The sequence below is a fragment of the Chiloscyllium plagiosum genome, unplaced genomic scaffold (genome assembly GCF_037043375.1).
Source record: "Chiloscyllium plagiosum isolate Xiang-an unplaced genomic scaffold, Cpla_swu_hap1 HiC_scaffold_33, whole genome shotgun sequence".
Taxonomy (NCBI): domain Eukaryota; kingdom Metazoa; phylum Chordata; class Chondrichthyes; order Orectolobiformes; family Hemiscylliidae; genus Chiloscyllium; species Chiloscyllium plagiosum.
Window position 1 is genome coordinate 33,285,034 of NW_028270171.1, and position 15,257 is coordinate 33,300,290.

A 15,257-nucleotide genomic window follows, 5' to 3' on the forward strand; every position below is an offset into this window, starting at 1 on the left:
CCATCCTCCCCGGGGTCACACACCATCTGACCTCACTGGGACCTCCATCCTCCCGGGGTCACACACTGTCTGACCTCACTGCGACCTCCATCCTCCCTGGGGGGTCACACACTGTCTGACTTCTCTGGGACCTCCATCCTCCCCGGGGTCACACACCGTCTGACCTCACTGGGACCTCCATCCTCCCGGGGTCACACACTGCCTGACCTCACTGGGATCTCCATCCTCCCCGGGGGGGTCACACAGTCTGACCTCACTGGGACCGCCATCCTCCCGGGGTAACACACTGTCTGACCTCACTGGGACCTCCATCCTCCATCCTCCCCGGGGTCACACACCGTCTGACCTCACTGGGACCTCCATCCTCCCCGGGGTCACACACCGTCTGACCTCTCTGGGACCTCCATCCTCCCGGGGGTACACACTGTCTGACATCACTGGCACCGATGGAGGGGTGGGTGGGGTCACACACTATCTGACCTCACTGGGACCTCCATCCTCCCCGGGGTCACACACCGTCTGACCTCACTGGGACCTCCATCCTCCCCGGGGTCACACACCGTCTGACCTCTCTGGGACCTCCATCCTCCCGGGGGGACACACACTGTCTGATCTCTCTGGGACCTCTATCCTCCTGGAGGGGGGGGTAGGGTCACACACCTTCTGACCTCACTGGGACCTCCTCACTGACTGACCTCACTGGGACTTCCATCCTCTCCGGGGTCACACACTGTCTGACCTCACTGGGACATCCATCCTCCCGGGGGGGTCACACACTGTCTGACCTCACTGGGACCTCCATCCTCTCCGGGGTCACATGCTGTCTGACTTCACTGGGACCTCCACCATCCCGGGGGGTCACACACTGCCTGACCTCTCTGGGACCTCCAGCCTCCTGAGGGGGGACACACTGTCTGACCTCTCTGGAACCTCCATCCTCCCCAGGGTCACTGTGGGATATAGATAAATTAATGTTACTTCTGCAATTCTGCAATTATAATTGATTATATAAAAGTAAATGAACTCACATCAGTGTGTAATTGTTTTAGCCAAGAGCTGAGTCAACAAGAATGGAAACGATGTGGAGGAAATATATAATTGTTTTTGTATTAGCTAAAATTGTATGCCAGAATGAAACGGGACAGCAAAACAATGGTAGATATTAAGGGCGAATAGATAAGATGTTGTGGGGGGTGAAGTTAAGCTAGATACGCCTGTACAAACAGTAGGTATAAACATATGTTTCCCACCTTTACAGAGACACAGGAACAAACCCCAATTAAAAGGGTCATAGGGATCAGAACGGCCTCGGGAAAGGCACAGATGGAGGGGGGAGATAATGATGAAGAAAGAATATGCCTAACAATGACCTACAGCGGGATGAGGTCAAACGGCCTTGTGAGGCCAGAATAAGCATTTTGTCACAGACAAGGCCGGATAAGGCAAGAGATAAACAGGAGTAATGGGGGCCAGTCTTAGGGAAGTGGAAGATGTAAACAGGGGAGGAGCAATGTAAAACAAAAGAAACCAAATTATATAAATATTGTGTATGAATTGAATTTGGGGTGTGTATGTCCTCTGCCTTATAGGCACTGGACATCACACCCTCTCGCAAGTGTAAAATAAAGGACACTGCTGATTCAGATTTTGTCTCGGACTGCAATTATTGAAGTGAGTGAGCTTTGTTTCTCACAATTGGGGGCTGTCCGGGATTTTCTTCCATCGCCGGGGGGAGTGGTTGGCCCTGGACTCTGGGAAGACGCTTCCCGTTCCCCATTGAGGAGCGGTCTCGTGTCCCGGTTTGGTCTGCTCCCTTGGCAACTGGTACGGATCCCACAAGAGAGACATCTGAATCAGACAGTGAGAGGAAGTCGATAGAAAAGGGGCCAGGCAACTCTGTGCACAGACCAAGGTAAGAAAATTGACTTTTAAGTATTGCCTTGGTGGCCGGGATTGAGTTTTAGTAGTTAATAAGGGACTAACGAAGGAACTCAATATGGATTGTGCCGTGGGTAAGGAAAAGCCTCCGGGAGAACAAAAGACGGACAAGGCAATGGAAATGGAGGCGGGGTCCCTTACAACATACCTCCAGAAAGTCCGTTGGGCAGGATGTTGTGGAATTGGCAAAATAATACTTGTACAAGGGAAAAAGATGATTAAATATTGTCGCTTTGTATGGACTAAGGAATCCATTCTTCGTCCCGCCGTCTTCTGGCCAAAGTACAGATCGGACGAAGACTGGGTTTGTAAATATCTGAATTTATATGTCAATGAGTGAGAGAGAGAAAGAGAATGAAAAAAGCTGTACAGCTGGTAGAAAGTTTAACCCTTTCTGATTTGGTTTGAGTGAACATTTGTTTGTTGGTGATTGAATGTTTGTGTTTTATTCCCTGGAGCTTGAGTTCCAGGACTGTTTTGAATCTGATTTTTATTATGGAAACTTAACATGATTTCTTTTAAGGTTAAGGATTCTATAGAGATTATGAAAAAAAGAATGATAACTCCTGTTCTTTTTACAGGTCATGACTGCCTTACTATCAGTTTCTAACTAATCTCTTTTATCTTTACATAAAAGCAATTTATGGAGGACAGTTGAAGTTTCAGTTCAACATTAGATTGTAGTAAAAACGAAACTCCTATGGTTAATATCTGTGACCTTGGATTCGGCCATTGTTCATGCATTAGAAGTTTTTTTTTTAAACTTGAATAGACAAATTCTTTTAAGGCAGCTCTGATTATTTCACGACCTATAGTATTGTAATTGAGCAATGATTGGTCAGGACTACTTAAGAAAACTAATTTTGGATTTAAATTAAGGGACTAAAACTGGGTGATTACAGTGGATTTCAAAATTAGGAACTGTATGCATTTTACATTTTAAATATTAAAAACTGAATAAATGAACATAAATATATAAATATATTTACAAGTTTGGAACAGGCTTTAAAGTTAGTCAAGCATGAATTGATGGGGAGCTAGAAATATTGCAATATTTCTTTAAAAAAGAAAAAGGGGAAGAACGTAATGACTTATCCCCTTCGGGAGGTACCAATAGGGGACAAAGAGATTGGGTTTGTGAGTGCCCCCCTCACCAGTGGGGAGATCAGAACATTTAAAAAGGAAATGAAGGTCCTGGTTGAGGATCCGGTAGGGTTGTCTGAACAAATTGATCAAATTTTGGGGCCCAGTCTGTATACATGGGCTGAGTTAATGTCTATTTTGAATATACTATTTGCTGGGCAGGAAAGGGGACTTATATGGGGAGCAGCCATTAAAATATGGGACAGGGAACACCAGATTGGAGATGGGGATGCTGAAAGGGAGAGACGAAGTTTCCCCTCAGAGATCCCCAGTGGGAAAACCAAAACCCGGTGCATAGAGAAGAAATGAGGGAATTGAAAGACCTGATTCTAAAAGGAATAAGAGAGGCAGTTCCGAAGTCGCAGTATCTGACTAAAGCCTTTGAAGTTAGACAGGAGAAAGATGAGACTCCCTCAGCTTTCTTGCAAAGATTAAGAGACTCAATGCAGAAATATTCTGGAATGAACCCTGAGGACCCAGTGGCACAGGGTCTTTTGAAAGTATATTTTGTGACAAAGGCATGGCCAGACATACAGAGAAAGATACAGAAGATAGAAGGGTGGGGCGAAAAACCATTAGATGAATTGTTAAGAGAGGCACAGAAAGTGTTTGTAAAGAGAGAGGATGAGAGACAAAAACAGAAGGCGAAAATGATGGTAGCTACAGTTGATGAGGTAGTTAAGAGGAGAATGGAACCAATATTGAGCAACCGGAGCGGCGGGAGGCAGCATGTAGGACAGAGAGGGAGAGGGAGAGGGAGAGGGAGAGGGAGAGGGAGAGCATTTGATAGAGGGTTCGAGCGACAGGGGCAGAGATGGAGGTCTCCACAGGCAGGATGTTATTATTGCGGAAAGATAGGGCATTTAAGCGGGAGTGTCCTGATCTACAAAGGGAAGAAAGGGCAATTCCGCTTATGAATTTTGATGAAGAATAGGGGTGTCAGGGGTTCCTGCCCTCGGGGGCCCACCAGGAACCCTTGATAAACTTGAAGGTGGGACCCTGTAGGGAAGAGGTAGTCTTCCTCGTAGATATGGGGGCAGCACGGTCATTGCTGAATTTTAAACCAAAGAAAGTAGAAATGTCGACACCGTCAATTACTATTTCGGGGGTAAAAGGGGAAGGATTTACTGTTCCAGTATTTGAACTATGATGATAGAAGGTCCTAAGGATAGGATCACAGGGGAACTGCTGTATATCCCTGATATAGGAAGTAACTTACTAGGGAGAGACTTAATTATCCTCTTAGGACTGGAGATTGGAATTCAGGAAAAAGAATTAGTTGTACAAATGGCAATGTTGACAGAGGATAGAGAGAGAGAGATAGACCCTATTGTATGGGCTAGGGAAGGGAATCGTGGAGGACTACAGATCCCTCCCCTTGAAGTAAATTTAAAAAGGAAAGGAGATATTGTCAGTGAGCGACAATATCCCATTTCCATAGAAGGTAAACGAGGACTGCAGCCAGTAATTGAGGGACTGATTAGAGATGGACTGTTGGAGCCATGTATGTTTCCTTATAATACCCCAATTCTACCAGTATGGAAATCTGATGGAACTTATCGATTGGTGCAGGATTTGAGAACATTAAATCGAATAGTACAGATCAGGCACCCAGTGGTGCCAAACCCCTACACGTTATTAAGTAAGGTCCCTCATGACCACAGATGGTTTAGTGTGATAGATTTAAAGGATACCTTTTGGGCTTGTCCCTTGGCGGAGGAAAGATTTAGGACTATTCCCCTATGGGGAATTCGACTGGGACAACACTACTATCATAGGGCAAGCCAGACAGAGAACAGCCAGGGAATTCCTAGAGGCATGGCATTCATCCTCAAACTCCATCAACAAACACATCGACCTGGACCCAATATACCAACCACTACAGCGGACAGCTGAAACTGACAACCGGAAGCGGCAGGGACAGACCACTATAAACACCGGAGGAAACATCAAAGAAGCGCTTTGCAGGAGGCTCCCAAGCACTGATGATGTCGCCTAGCCAGGGGACAAAACGTTTGCAACAAAAACTTCCAGCTCGGCGAACAGAACCACAACAACGAGCACCAGAGCTACAAATCTTCGCACAAACTTTGAACTATTCCCCTATGAAATCTTATTTGGATTACCTTATCTGGGAACGAATGGAGAATTGCCAATTCCCGAAACTAAAGATTTGTTTTTAAAGAAGTATATACTGGGCTTGTTCTCCTCTTTGTCTTTCCTCAGGAAACAGGGTTTATTGGCACAGACTCCACCCCTTGAATTCACCGTTCATCCCATCCGGCCAGGAGATTGGGTCTTAGTAAAATCATGGAGAGAGACTAAATTGCAGCCAGACTGGGAAGGGCCGTACCAGGCTCTTTTGACCACCGAAACGGCAATAAGGACGGCGGAGAAAGGCTGGACTCACTACACTTAGATCAAAGGGCCTGTGGACCCTCCAGTGGAGGAAGAAGTCTGGACAGCCGAATCAACGCAAGACCCGCTGAAACTCAGACTAAAGAGACTTTGAGTAACTGATTGTACAGTAGCGACGCGAGCGCGGGATTATTTCTGTAAGATTGTATATTAAGTCTTTTTGTGCTTCAGCATGATGATTAGAATACTGGGAATGTTTAGAGTTATGATGCTAGCCCTCTTGGTATTGGGATATTGTCAAATATCATTTTCATATGTATTATTAACTGTTAATAATCCACAAGTAATAGACGCTGATGCATGCAGCTTAGTAAATTGTGGGGATGTAGATAATCAGAGACAGTACCGCAGCTCTGAGATACACCTTGAGTCCTATGGGGATGGCCTTGGGAATGGTACTTGGTATAATGGTCTCGTCACAGTACACCGGGCCCCCTTCCGACCAGCTCGCGATTGTCCCGATAAAAAGTGTAACCCAATATACCTAACGATAAAGAAAACCACATGGCACGAAGCAATTCTGGGAGGGGGGCACCTATGAGATACAATTAAATGAAACATTTGGGATAGAAATGAAAGCAAATGGGAAGGATTTCTTGGGCTGTTGTTTTTGAATTAGTTTAGGACAGGGAAAATGGGTAGAACTACTGGATAATGAGATACAACCTTTCACCCGTCCCACTGATCCTAAAGTAGTAAAAATTATAGAGGTAAAGGACTTGAAACAGACTATCGAAATAGAAACTGGGTACGAGGATGCAAATGCCTGGGTTGAATGGGTAAAGTATACTGTAAAAAGTCTGAACAAAAGCAATTGCTATGGATGTGCCTCCGGTAGGCCAGTGGCCCAGGTGGTTCCCTTTCCGCTCGGGTGGAAGCGAGACAGGAAGAGCATGAAATGTATGATAGCCCTGTATCAGGATGAGACTGCATGGAATGATAGGAATTGTACCTCCCTATCTCTGATGTTCCCTCCCTTGGAGAAGATAGATGCAAAAGTCCCCCCCACATTTTCTGCCGCAGTTGGACATCACACGTTGTGTGTGCGTAGACAAGATACAAGTCGGTCGAGAGATTTGGGGGAGCTGAAATTATGGACAGAGATTAAGAATGTCACCAAAACGGAGAAAGGAGGGAACTACTCAGCACTAAAGGTTCCCCGAGTGGATCTGTGGTGGTACTGTGGAGGCAAAATACTGAGACCCTCCCTCCCTCCGGATTGGAGAGGGATATGTGCATTTGTACAATTGGCAATTCCATTTACCCTGGCATTTGAGAAGGAAAAGGTAGTAGGGAAAAAGGGAAGGGGTAAGAGATCACTGTTAGATACTTCTTTCGATGACAGGATTTATCTTGATTCGGTAGGAGTTCCTGGGGGGGGGGTATCTGATGAATTCAAGGCTCGCAACCAGATTGCAGCAGGTTTTGAGTCAGCTCTCTTTTGGTGGGTAACAATTAATAAAAATGTAGATTGGATAACTTACATTTTCTATAATCAACAGCGATTTATAAATTATACAAGAGATGCGGTTAAAGGAATATCAGACCAGCTTGATGCGACAAGGAGGATGGCATGGGAGAACAGAATGGCCCTTGATATGATTTTAGCAGAAAAAGTGTGTGTGTGTGACGCTAGGAGGAAGCTGTTGTACCTTTATTCCTAATAACACTGCACCTGATGGTTCAATTACTCAGGCCTTAAGGGGATTGACTACCTAAGCAGAGGAACTGGCTGAGAATTCAGGAGTAGACACATCTCTCACGGGATGGCTTGAACCCTGGTTTGGAAAATGGAAGGGGGTGGTAGTTTCCATCCTTACTTCCCTGATAGTAGTAGTCGGGATATTGGTGGCCATTGGCTGTTGTATCATACCCTGGGACCTCCATCCTCCTGGGGTGGGGTGGGGCGGGGCGGAGGCGGGGGGGGTGAGTCACACGCCGACTGACCTCACTGGGACCGACTCTCAGGGGTACACACTGTCTGACCTCACTAGGACCTTCAACCTCCTGGGGGACAAACACACTGTCTGACCTCTCTGGGACCTCCATCCTCCCAGGGTCACACACTGTCTGACCTCTCTGGGACCTCCATCCTCCCGGGGTCACACACTGTCTGACCTCTCTGGGACCTCCATCCTCCCCGGGGTCATACACTGTCTGACCTCTCTGGGACCTCCATCCTCCCGGGGTCACACACTGTCTGACCTCTCTGGGATCTCCATCCTCCCCGGGGTCATACACTGTCTGACCTCTCTGGGACCTCCATCCTCCCGGGGTCACACACTGTCTGACCTCTCTGGGATCTCCATCCTCCCCGGGGTCATACACTGTCTGACCTCTCTGGGACCTCCATCCTCACGGGGTCTCACACTGTCTGACCTCTCTGGGACCTCCATCCTCCCCGGGGTCACACACTGTCTGACCTCTCTGGGACCTCCATCCTCCCGGTGGGACACACACAGTCTGACCTCTCTGGGACCTCCATCCTCCCGGTGGGACACACACTGTCTGACCTCTCTGGGACCTCCATCCTCCCCGGGGTCATACACTGTCTGACCTCTCTGGGAGCTCCATCCTCCTGGGGTCACACACTGTCTGACCTCACTGGGACCTCCATCCTCCCCAGGAGACACACACTGCCTGACCTCTCTGGGACCTCCATTCTTCCAGGGGGTCACACACTGTCTGACCTCTCTGGGACCTCCATCCTCCCCGGGGTCATACACTGTCTGACCTCACTGGGACCTCCATTCTTCCAGGGGGTCATACACTGTCTGACCTCTCTGGGACCTCCATCCTCCCCGGGGTCATACACTGTCTGACCTCTCTGGAACCTCCATCCTCCCTGGGGTCATACACTGTCTGACCTCTCTGGGAGCTCCATCCTCCTGGGGTCACACACTGTCTGACATCTCTGGGACCTCCATCCTCCCAGTGGGACACACACTGTCTGACCTCTCTGGGACCTCCATTCTTCCAGGGGGTCACACACTGCCTGACCTCTCTGGGACCTCCATCCTCCCCGGGGTCACACACTGTCTGACCTCTCTGGGACCTCCATCCTCCCCGGGGTCATACACTGTCTGACCTCTCTGGGACCTCCATCCTCCCCGGGGTCATACACTGTGAACCTCTCTGGGACCTCCATCCTCCCCAGGGTCACACACTGTCTGACCGCTCTCGGACCTCCACCCTCCCGGGGGGGGTCACACACTGTCTGACCTCTCTGGGACTTCCACCCTCCCGGGGGGTCACACACTGTCTGACCTCTCTGGGTCCTCCACCCTCCCGGGGGGTCACACACTGTCTGACCTCTCTGGGACCTCCACCCTCCCGGGGGGTCACACACTGTCTGACCTCACTGCGACCTCCATCCTCCCCAGGAGACACACACTTTCTGACCTCTCTGGGATTTCCATCCTCCTGGGAGGTCACACACTGTCTGACCTCACTGGGACCTCTGTCCTCCCCAGGAGACACACACTGCCTGACCTCTCTGGGACATCCATCCTCCCGGTGGGACACACACTGTCTGACCTCACTGCGACCTCCATCCTCCTCAGGGTCACACACTGTCTGACCTTACTGGGACCTCCATCCTCCCCGGGGTCACACACTGTCTGACTTTACTGGGACCGCCATCCTCCCCAGGAGACACACACTGCCTGACCTCTCTGGGACCTCCATTCTCCCAGGGGGTCACACACTGTCTGACCTTACTGGGACCGCCATCCTCCCCAGGAGACACACACGGCCTGACCTCTCTGGGACCTCCATCCTCCCGGGGGGGTCATACACTGTCTGACCTTACTGGGACCTCCATCCTCCCGGTGGGACACACACTGTCTGACCTCTCTGGGAGCTCCATCCTCCTGGGGTCACACACTGTCTGACCTCATTGGGACCTCCATCCTCCCCAGGAGACACACATTGCCTGACCTCTCTGGGACCTCCATTCTTTCAGGGGGTCACACACTGTCTGACCTCTCTGGGACCTCCATCCTCCCCGGGGTCATACACTGTCTGACCTCTCTGGGACCTCCATCCTCTCCGGGGTCATACACTGTCTGACCTCTCTGGAACCTCCATCCTCCCCGGGGTCATACACTGTCTGACCTCTCTGGGAGCTCCATCCTCCTGAGGTCACACACTGTCTGACCTCTCTGGGACCTCCATCCTCCCCAGGGGGTCACACACTGTCTGACCTCTCTAGGACCTCCATCCTCTCCGGGGTCATACACTGTCTGACCTCACTGGGACCTCCATCCTCCCGGGGTCACACACTGTCTGACCTCACTGGGACCTCCATCCTCCTGGGGTCACACACTGTCTGACCTCTCAGGGACCTCCATCCTCCTGGGGTCACACACTGTCTGACCTCTCTGGGACCTCCATCCTCCCGGGGTCACACACTGTCTGACCTCTCTGGGACCTCCATCCTCCCGGGGTCACACACTGTCTGACCTCACTGGGACCTCCATCCTCCAGGGGCGTCACACACTGTCTGACCTCACTGGGACCTCCATCCTCCCGGGGTCACACACTGTCTGACCTCACTGGGACCTCCATCCTCCTGCGGTCACACACTGTCTGACCTCTCTGGGACCTCCATCCTCCCGGGGTCACACACTGTCTGACCTCTCTGGGATCTCCATCCTCCCGGGGTCACACACTGTCTGACCTCACTGGGATCTCCATCCTCTCGGGGTCACACACTGTCTGACCTCACTGGGACCTCCATCCTCCCCGGGGTCACACACTGTCTGACCTCTCTGGGATCTCCATCCTCCCCGGGGGGGTCACACAGTCTGACCTCTCTGGGATCTCCATCCTCCCGGGGTCACACACTGTCTGACCTCACTGGGATCTCCATCCTCCCCGGGGGGGTCACACAGTCTGACCTCTCTGGGATCTCCATCCTCCCGGGGTCACACACTGTCTGACCTCACTGGGATCTCCATCCTCTCGGGGTCACACACTGTCTGACCTCACTGGGACCTCCATCCTCCCCGGGGTCACACACTGTCTGACCTCTCTGGGATCTCCATCCTCTCGGGGTCACACACTGTCTGACCTCTCTGGGACCTCCATCCTCCCGGGGTCACACACTGTCTGACCTCTCTGGGACCTCCTCCTCCCGGGGTCACAGACTGTCTGACCTCTCTGGGACCTCCATCCTCCCCGGGGTCTCACACTGTCTGACCTCTCTGGGACCTCCATCCTCCCGGGGTCACACACTGTCTGACCTCTCTGGGACCTCCTCCTCCCGGGGTCACACACTGTCTGACCTCTCTGGGACCTCCATCCTCCCGGGGTCACACACTGTCTGACCTCCCTGGGACCTCCATCCTCCCCGGGGTCACACACTGTCTGACCTCACTGGGACCTCCATCCTCCCCGGGGTCACACACTGTCTGACCTCTCTGGGACCTCCATCCTTCAGGGGGGTCACACACTGTCTGACCTCACTGGGACCTCCATCCTCCCGGGGTCACACACTGTCTGACCTCACTGGGACCTCCATCCTCCCGGGGTCATACACTGTCTGACCTCACTGGGACCTCCATCCTCCCGGGGTCACACATTGTCTGACCTCACTGGGACCTCCATCCTCCCAGGGTCACACACTGTCTGACCTCTCTGGGACCTCCATCCTCCCGGGGTCACACACTGTCTGACCTCTCTGGGACCTCCATCCTCCCCGGGGTCACACACTGTCTGACCTCTCTGGGACCTCCATCCTCCCCGGGGTCATACACTGTCTGACCTCACTGGGACCTCCATCCTCCCGGGGTCACACACTGTCTGACCTCTCTGGGACCTCCATCCTCCCGGGGTCACACACTGTCTGACCTCTCTGGGACCTCCATCCTCCCCGGGGGGTCACACACTGTCTGACCTCACTGGGACCTCCATCCTCCCGGGGTCACACACTGTCTGACCTCACTGGGACCTCCATCCTCCCGGGGTCACACACTGTCTGACCTCTCTGGGATCTCCATCCTCTTGGGGTCACACACTGTCTGACCTCACTGGGACCTCCATCCTCCCGGGGTCACACACTGTCTGACCTCTCTGGGACCTCCATCCTCCCGGGGTCACACACTGTCTGACCTCTCTGGGACCTCCTCCTCCCGGGGTCACACACTGTCTGACCTCTCTGGGACCTCCATCCTCCCGGGGTCACACACTGTCTGACCTCACTGGGACCTCCATCCTCCCGGGGTCACACACTGTCTGACCTCACTGGGACCTCCATCCTCCCGGGGTCACACACTGTCTGACCTCTCTGGGACCTCCTCCTCCCGGGGTCACACACTGTCTGACCTCTCTGGGACCTCCATCCTCCCGGGGTCACACACTGTCTGACCTCACTGGGACCTCCATCCTCCCGGGGTCACACACTGTCTGACCTCTCTGGGACCTCCATCCTCGCCGGGGTACACACTGTCTGACCTCACTGGGACCTCCATCCTCCCGGGGTCACACACTGTCTGACCTCTCTGGGATCTCCATCCTCCCTGGGGTCACACACTGTCTGACCTCACTGGGACCTCCATCCTCCCCGGGGTCACACACTGTCTGACCTCTCTGGGATCTCCATCCTCTCGGGGTCACACACTGTCTGACCTCTCTGGGATCTCCATCCTCTCGGGGTCACACACTGTCTGACCTCTCTGGGATCTCCATCCTCCCGGGGTCACACACTGTCTGACCTCACTGGGACCTCCATCCTCCCCGGGGTCACACACTGTCTGACCTCACTGGGACCTCCATCCTCCCCGGGGTCACACACTGTCTGACCTCACTGGGACCTCCATCCCCCCGGGGTCACACACTGTCTGACCTCACTGGGACCTCCATCCTCCTGAAAAGTGAAAGTTGGTACTTTTTCCTTCAAACCATTAGATTCCCGGACCAGTCTGTGTTTATAATAACATTACAGCGTGACCACATATCCTCACGGTAACCTTCCCAGAAACAACATTCATCTCATTTCTCACCGTCTGCACAAGACACCCGGAAATCTCCCGCTGACTGTAGCAAACACCAGCTTCCGGGTCCGCGTGGGCGTGGGCGGGGCTTCAGTCACCCGCTTTTCCGATTCGCCCACCAAGCTGCCACTCTACACTTTCAGTAGCCAATAGGAGGCCGAGGCGGCCCTTTGTCGTCACTGCGCGGGAGTTCTGAATGGTGATCTCTGAAAGGAGTGGGGTGGGCATTGGTATCAAATTGGAATGAGGGAGAGTGGGGCAGGTTAATGGAAATTCTGAAGCCGGGTCACTGATCTGCAACGTTTCGTCTGAGTTTCCCCCACAGATGCTGCCAGATCTGCTGACATTTTCCAGCAATTTCAGATTTTTCTTTTGATGTTCCAGCATCTACAGTTTTTTTTTGGAAGATTAGATTCCCAACAGCATGGAAACAGACCCTTCAGCCCAACAAGTCCACACTGGCCCTCCAAAGAGTAACCCACCCAGACCCATTTCCCTCTGACTAATGCACCAAAGGCTATGGGTAATTTAGAAATGGCCAATTCACACGGTGGCACAGTGGTTAGCACTGCTGCCTCACAGCGCCAGAGACCCGGGTTCCCGCCTCAGGCAACTGTCTGTGTGGAGTTTGCACGTTCTCCCCGTGTCTGCGTGGATTTCCTCTGGGTGCTCTGATTTCCTCCCACAGTCCAAAAATGTGCAGGTTAGGTGAATTGGCCATGCTAAATTGCCCGTAGTGTTAGGTGAAGGGGTAAATGTAGGGAATGGGTCTGGGTGGGTTGCTCTTCAGAGGGTCAGTGTGGACTTGTGGGGCCGAAGGGCCTGTTTCCACACTGTAAGTAATCTAATCTTCGGACTGTGGAAGGAAGCTGAAGCACCTGGAGGAAACCCACACAGACAGTTGCCTAAGACTGGAATTGAACCTGGGTTCCTGGTGCTGTGACTCAGTAGTGCTAACCACTGAGCCATCGTGCCACATCATTCTTTGGTTCTTTTTGTTGAGGTTCAGTGGAGACCAGAGAATGAGGGAGCGAAGTAGAGAAAGAGAGAAGGAGACAGAGATTGGTTTTGAAATTGGAATGTGGGAGGTGGCCTCTTTGATATTTATTACAGCACAAATGCTACCTTCAACTCATCCCATCTTTGCCAGTCATCAAATATTCATCTACTTTTAATTCCATTTTCCAGGACTTGACCTTTAGCTTTCTATGCTGTGGTGCTACATTATCTTCCAAATGTTTCTTAAATGGTTGTCATGGTTCACACCTCTACCACCCTTTGAGGCAATGATTTCTGGATGCCCATCACTGTCTGGGTGAAAAACTTTTCTTTTAAATGTCCTGGCCCTTAATTTAAGTCTCTTCTCATTCCTCCAACCCCTCCAACCTCCAAGGAAAAGGTTTCCTCCTATCAACCCTCATGAATTTGTTGGCCACAATCCAGATCTCTCACTGCCTTCTTTGCTCTGAGGAAAACAATCCCAGCCTATTTAGTCTCTCTTCAAAACTGAATGTGGAGGAGCCAGAGTTGGACTTGTGTGGACAATGTTAAAAGAGGTTCTGGGATGGACAAAGTTAAAAGAAGTTCTAGGATTTACATATTAATGAAGCAAAACCTGCAACCCACTCTAAAGATGAAAGAGTTAACAAACCAGGTTTGTTCAATGTATCATTTCAGTTGCATGACACTAATCTTTCGCTATAAATTCTGTGTCCTGTGATCTTATACTCCACAACTACCCAATGAAGGGCTCCAAAGCTAGTGCTTCCAAATAAACCTGTTGGACTATAACCTGGTGTTGTGTGATTTTTAACTTCAAAACTGAAACAACTCCAGCTCAGACAACATCCTAGTGAAGCCCCTTTGTACTGTCTCTCATACAATCACATCCTTTCTATTGTGTCACAACCAGTACTGCACACAGTACTCCAGCTGTGGACTAACCATTGTCTTATGCAGTTCCCTAATCTCCTTGCTCTTGTATAAGCCTAGCCTGATAAAGCTAAATATCCCATATAGCTTCTTAATCACCTTATTTACCTACTTTGCTGCCTTCAAGGATCTATAGACATGCACACCAACATACTTCTGCACTTCCTGAAGTCTTACCATTCATTGTGCACTCCCTTCCCTTGTTTGTCCTCACAAAATGCGGGCCCCCGCATGTTTCAGGATGAAATTCAATTGCAACTGCTCTGTAGTCGAAGGCTTTTGTTCCCATATTTACTATACTAATTTTCATATAACCTACAAAGTTATTATTCAAACCTACATTTGTATTGAAATCATTAATGTATGCAAAAAACAGCAAGGAATTGGGGTTGTGCAAACAACTGGATTTAGAGGAACACTGACATCTTGGAACACACAAAAAACTGAAATCTTTGGAGAAACTCTGCAAGTCTGGCAGCATCTGTAGAGGGATCAGAGAGTTAACATTTCTAGTCCAGTGTAACTGGACGTTTAAGACAAGGATCTTTTCAACACAGGAATCAGCCTAGTGATTCTTCTCTGAACTGTATCCAGTGCAAGTATTATGCAAAATTAAGGATTGGAATCCAGAGCAAATTTTGTTAAAGATTGTTTCGTCAATCACCAATACAGCCGGTATCGAACTCCACTGGGAATGGGTGACGTTCAATTGTACTTTTATTTTGATTGGTTCAGATTTGGATGTTGGTAAGCAATTGAACTGTTCCAACCCAATTGAAGGTGGACTTTCCGGGTGTGCACTGCCCTGGATACCAGCCTATGAGTTGTCTT

The 15,257-nt window shown here is 50.7% G+C and overlaps 1 protein-coding gene across 2 annotated transcripts in view; it reads right to left on the bottom strand.

The window, feature by feature from the left end:
• LOC148141477 (NACHT, LRR and PYD domains-containing protein 3-like) overlaps positions 1-12,522 on the bottom strand; it is a 457,128-nt gene extending 444,606 nt beyond the window's left edge. For both annotated transcript variants that reach the window (XR_015752584.1, XM_087978414.1), the window contains exon 1: positions 12,504-12,522. The gene's annotated coding sequence lies outside the window, so the exon portion shown is untranslated. The remainder of the gene's footprint in view (positions 1-12,503) is intronic.
• Positions 12,523-15,257: the final 2,735 nt, after the last annotated feature.